The sequence below is a fragment of the Gossypium raimondii genome, chromosome 6 (genome assembly GCF_025698545.1).
Source record: "Gossypium raimondii isolate GPD5lz chromosome 6, ASM2569854v1, whole genome shotgun sequence".
NCBI lineage: Eukaryota > Viridiplantae > Streptophyta > Magnoliopsida > Malvales > Malvaceae > Gossypium > Gossypium raimondii.
The window spans coordinates 46923045-46929167 of record NC_068570.1 but is presented as its reverse complement, the minus strand read 5'-3'; the positions used below and the strand labels follow the sequence as shown (position 1 = coordinate 46929167).

At 37.1% G+C, this 6123-nt stretch overlaps 1 long non-coding RNA gene across 1 annotated transcript; it reads left to right on the top strand.

Moving 5' to 3' along the window:
* The first annotated feature begins 1424 nt into the window (after positions 1-1424).
* LOC128041834 (uncharacterized) lies at positions 1425-5124 on the top strand. Its single transcript, XR_008196723.1, has 2 exons — positions 1425-1696; positions 3587-5124. It is a non-coding gene; the product is annotated as an uncharacterized LOC128041834 (long non-coding RNA).
* Positions 5125-6123: the final 999 nt, after the last annotated feature.

Here is a 6123-nt window from a genome sequence, read left to right as displayed (position 1 = left end):
AGTTATCTATGGAGGCAAATGACCCGATTGTAGATGGGAATGGACAGACGGTGATGAGAGGAACATGACCAAGGTTTCGTACAAGGCTAAGTTGTTGGGTGATGAAACGGGTTCTAGTAGGAATGTAAGTATGAAAGAGGATTTCGAATTAAAAGATGAGAATGTAGTGACAGAGATGGTAAATGGAATTCCATCAATAACATTTTCAGATTGTGTTCAACGATTTATTGAGAAGGGAATGGCTTTGTCAATTGTGATCAAACTAATAGGAAGGAAAATATCATTCAGTACTTTACTCAATAAGGTGCCTAACTTATTGAACATCAATGGCCGATTTTAGTTAATGGATCTAGAAAATGATTTCTACCTTGCTCGTTTTCAGGATAAAGATGAGTTTGATGGGGTGTTGTTAGGTAGCCCTTTGATGGTTTTTGGGAATTACCTATCAGTGAAAGCTTAGACTGTTGATTTTTTTATGACCAATAGTGAGGTGGACACTCAGGTGGTATGGATTTGTCTACCGGGGTTGTTAGAGGGTGTCTACTCGAAATCTCTACCTAGGGCTATCAGCAGTATGATCGGACCAGTGTTCCGTATTGACGCTCGAACTGATACGACAGTTAGAGGGAGATTTGCTAGACTAGTTATTAGTGTAAATCTGAAAAAACCTTTGATTTCGAAAATAAGAGTCAATTACAGAATTCAAAGGGTCAAGCATGAATGTTTACCTAATGTTTTTTTCTCATGTGAACTTTATGGCCATAGTTCAACTTTATGCTTTAGGGGAAAACCGGATACGATGTTAGATGTAGCGGTGGCCTACGACTCGGGTTGAAAAAGCGACCGATTTTGAAGGTTCAGGGGTTGTGAATTCAAATCTTCAAACTAGGGTGGAATAGGAAGATTTTGGTCCTTAGATGCTGATTGAATGATGGCTAAGGGGGAAACAACACGGTTCATCTCGGTGGCACTAATTGACTTGGAAGCTGGGCTGTAATGAAGGAGACAAGGGTCGAAAGTTATGATGGCGTAAGGGCTGATGTTATGAAGGAAATTTTGTTGGTGTCTTCGGTTGGAAAAGAAATGACCAGAAAAATAAGAAACGTAGCATCTTTATCGAGAAGAAAATTAATTAAGGTGGTGTTGGGTGATGTTGGGATTAGAAGAAAGGAGGCTAGGGTTAAGGGTAAAAGAATTAGTGGATTAATTGGGCTTAAAACTAATGAGGGAGTGTTGAAGCCCAATAACGGAGGAGTTGGATCTATCTTTGAAAGAAATCCTAGTGGGTCTGGTAAAGATGACATGTTGGGTCGAATATGTAATAGAGGTGTTTTGGGCTACGAAAATTTCAAAAGTGTTGTTTTAAAGGCCAATTTGGATAAATCTAAGCTTATGGCTTTCCAGGCTATTCAGAATGTTTCACTTAATTTCGAGTTTAGGATGGAAAATATATATTTTTCAGTTTGGAGCTACATGGAAAGAAGTTGTGGAAGATCAATCGAATGTAGATATTATTATTAGAAGGAAACTTCCTGATGATAATATGGGACATGTTGAACAACCTACCTTGGAACTTTCGTCAGCCATGGAGGGTATTGTTAGAAACCTTCATCGGGATAGGGAATGGTTTAATGTGGAGAGTTCATCCTTGAAGGAGGGAAAAAGTTTGGAAGTGGGCTTTAACCGAGGTATTGGGGTAAGTTGTTAGTACTCGTTCTTACATTGCTTGTGATAGTCCATTCTAATTTTATGGATTTGAATTTGATTTTTTAGAATTCTGAAGGAGCGGGCCACCCCCGTTTCTATAAATTTATCTCTGAATATAGACGTGAGTTTAGTCCTGATGTATTTTGTTTATTTGAAACCTAGATAAGTGGTTCTCGTGCTAATGAAGTTAGAAGCAAATTGGGGTATCCAAATTCTTGTCAAATTGAAGCAAATGGTTTTTCTGGTGGAATTTAGGTACTATGGAATGATAAAATTAATGTTAGAATCTTGGGTTTACACTTTCAGCCTGTAACCATGTGGATTAGTAATTGCCAAAATTCGTCGGGTTTCTTATGTTTGGCTGTGTATGTTAGCCCTCAAAGGAACAATAGGCATATGGTGTGGGAGTATTTGAATTCCGTGGCTGATACAAGTAATGAACCTTGGCTTATTGTTGGGGATTTTAATTTGATTTTAGATGGATCTGAAAGGAGCGGTGGGGCAGCTACATCAAGAACTGGTTGTGTTTATTTTCAGAAATTCTTGTTCAATAATGGGATTCGTGATTTTGGATGTTGTGCATCTCATTTTACATGGAGTAGAGGAAGGTTATCTCAACGATTAGACTGAGCTCTAGGGAATTCCTACTTTGATCACTTTGACGTGGGTGTTTGATTCGAAATCTACATCATTTAAAATCTGACCACCGTCTGGTTTTAGGATCCCTTAAACCGCATCGGGTTGGAGGGACTAGACCTTTTCGGTGTCTTAATAGTTGGATACTACACCCTGAATTTAGGATGTTGGTTAGTAGTAACTGAAACTATGATGATTCTGTGGTGAATATTGCAATTTTGGGTTAAGGTTTAGGATTGGAATAAGTGGGTTTACGGTAATATTTTCAGTCAGAAAAGATAATTGGTTTATGAATTGAAGAAAATTCAGAAGGTGCTAGAATTAAGGTTGTCTAAGAGGCTTCGAACTCGGGAAATGGGCTTGAGGCAGGAGATGGAAGAGGTCTTGAAGCATGAAAAGTTATTGTGGTTTTAGAAATCTCAATCAACTTGGCTTCTTAATGGTGACAGGAATACCAAATATTTCCATGGTAGGACCCTTGCTAGGCATAGAAGGAACAAGATTGAGGGCCTTAAGGTGGATGGAGTTAATTGTTGTTTTGATCCTGGAACTCTAAAACATCATGTTATTAACTTTTACAAGAGTCTTTTCGCTTTGGACTATTCAATTGATAGGGTGTTGCCTTGTAGAGGATAATTTTTGGTTTTGTCACAAGTGGAGAAATGCGGCCTTGAAATGGAGGTGGCTGATTTAGAGATCTGTAATGTAGTATTTAGCATGGCCCCACTTAAAGCTCTAGGAATTGATAGTTTTCATGCAAAGCTTTATCAATCTCAATGGGAAACTGTTAGACTTTCTGTTTGTTGGCTGGTACGACAGGTCTTTAAAGGTTGTCTAATGGATCACAGAATTAATAAAACTCTACTTGTTTTAATCCCTAAGGTCGATAGTCCAAAAAGTATCACTCAATTTCGTCCGATTAGTCTCTATACAGTATTATACAAGATTATTACCAAGTCAATTGTTAATAGATTGTGTCCGTTAATGTCAAGATTTACTAAACAAAATCAAGCTAGTTTTGTGATGGGTAGAAACATCTCGAATAATATTGTCATTGCTCAGGAGGTGGTCCATTCTTTAAGGAACTTTAAAGGAAAAAAACTAGGGATGATCCTAAAAATTGATCTCAAGAAGGCGTATGATAGAATTCATTGGGACTTTTTGAGGGATACTCTTTCAGATGCAGGGTTCTCATCCAATTTGATCATGATTATTACGAATAGTATCTTCGGCTACATTTCAGGTTCTTTGGAATGGTGGAGTGATGGAAGAATTCAAGCTTTCTAGGGGGCTGCGACAAGGGGACCCTCTATCTCCTTACTTATTTGTTTTATGCAAGGAGAGATTGAGGGCACTTAATTAATGAAGCAGTGAGTAATGGAAGGTGGAAGCCTTTGATTATGGCTAGGGGAGGTCTAGCCTTATCATATCTTTTTTTGTTGTTGTTGATGATTTCATGCTTTTTGGGGAAGTGGATCCAAAGCAAGCTAAAGTGATTATTGATATTTTGAGTACCTTCTGTCATTTTTTGGGACAAAAAGTGAATAAAAATAAATCTCAGGTGTTCTTTTCGCCTAATGTTTCGAAAATTATTGCATCAGATATCTGCATGAAGGTAGGATATGGTCGAGTAGATGACCTGGGAATCTATCTTGGACTTCCAATTATCCATAAGAGAGTTGGAACTGACACTTTTAAATTTTTTTAATCGATAAAGTTCGTTGTAGGCTTAATGGATGGGAGGCTTAGAAGCTATCACTGACAAGTAGAAATACGATGCTAAGTCAGTGTTGTTATCAATTCCTAATTATTTTATGTCTATAGTTCGCATTCTTGTAACGGTGTGTGTTCAGATTGAAAAGCTAGCTCGTAATTTTGTTTGGAGATCTTCTTCTGATGATAGGAAGTCGGCTCTCTTAAAATGGGATGACTACTGTCATCCGATTGACGTTAGGGGTTTAGGTATAAGAAATCTAGCTATTTAGAAAAAGTTATTTCTTTTGAAACTTGGTTTCCTTTTGTTAACCAAGATTGATGACTTATGGGTTAGGGTTGTAAGGAGTAAGTACAAGATTTGTGGGGTGCTTCCGAATTCTATTGCTAGGAGTAATTGCTCCTATAAATGGGGGGTCCTTAATGCGAGTTTGGCAAGATGTGGTGGATAATGTTTATTAGACTACTGGAAATGAATATCTGATGAATTTTTGGAACGATAATTGGATTCCTCAAGTGGGTCCTCTAAGGAATTTCTATATGGGATCCGAGCAGTTAGATGAAACTTTATGAGTCTACGATTTAGTTGATAAATTTGGGAACTGGGATTGGACTCATCTTAAAAATTTCCTACCAGATTTAATTGTGATGCAAATAGCCTTGGTATTGCCTCTTTAGCTGGGTACAGGGAATGATTGACTATTGTGGAGATGAGCGACTAGAAATTCCTTTTCCATGGGAGATACATATAAAAGGTATGTACCAATCTTAGTTGACAAATAATTCTAACATTTGGAAATTGTTTTGGAAAGCCAAGGTACCGCAGCGGGTTAGAGTGTTCATTTGGCTATTATGGAAGAACAAACTTTTGACGAGTGAGAGAGTTAGGAGACATATGTCTTGTGAAAGTAATTTTTTGAGATAAAATTTTACTAATGAATTTAAGTTACATGCTGTCAAAGATTGTTCATTCCTATGGGCAGTTTGGAATTCGATTGTACCACCGTAAAAACATGTATTATTTTTCTCCCTAACTTTTGATAAATGGATTATCTGGAACTTGCAAAATGTAGGGAGTAGTGGTAGTCAGGAGTTGGATTCGCAAATGTTGTTTCCTATTGTTTATCGGTTACTATGGAAAAACAGGAATATGTTTGTATTTTCTGGAAATCACAGCTCTGTCCAAGATGTAGTAGATACATTTATCAGTTGGACTATAAGTTACTCACTAACCTCAAACTCTAGGATTTATAGGGGACATGGTGTCTGGTATGAATTGGTCTGTGCCGAAAAGGGGATGGGTCAAACTCAATACTGATGGTGTAGTTTCACTTAGTGATACGGGGTTTCGCGCGGACCAAGATCGAGTTGCCAAGTCACGAGAAACTCCTACGAAAACCCTAAACCATTAGATCTGAAACGAAACAGAAAATTAAAAGATTAGATTTTTAAATTTTCAGATCTGAAATAAAATCCCCAAAACAGTAAAGAATCAAATTGAGAATAGAAATAAGTGTTAATAAGGAATCTTGAAACCCTAGAGGAGATTGCGATTACGCCAATTGAACACCAAGATAGTTTTCCCAAATTTCGACAACTGATTTCACCCAAAAGAGTATGGAAGAACCCTAGAAATTGGGGATTTTTTTGGTGATTCCTTAAGATAGAAAAAAGGTGAAAACACAATAAAAGCAGAAAATAAATTAGATAAAGATTCAAAGACAAGCGAAATAAAGAAAGAATTGACAAGAAGAAATTAAAAGATAAGTCCTAAGAAGCCTTGAAATCCGAAAGATCTCACAACTCCCTTCAAACGGCTCTAATCTCCCTCCAAAGAATATCAATGGCAAGAAAAAGGTTGAAGATGGCTCCACAATCAAAAGATTGTTAAAACAACTTCTAAAGAAAACTCAAGAGAAAATCCTTGGAGAACTCAAAGAGAATTTTCACTCAAATCAAATCTGAAATTTTCAATGTAATTGTAATGTAATGTAGGGTGGTGGCCAAGCCATATAAATAGGCCTTTCAAATGTTTTCCTAATTTAATTAGAACACTAAAACTAAAAC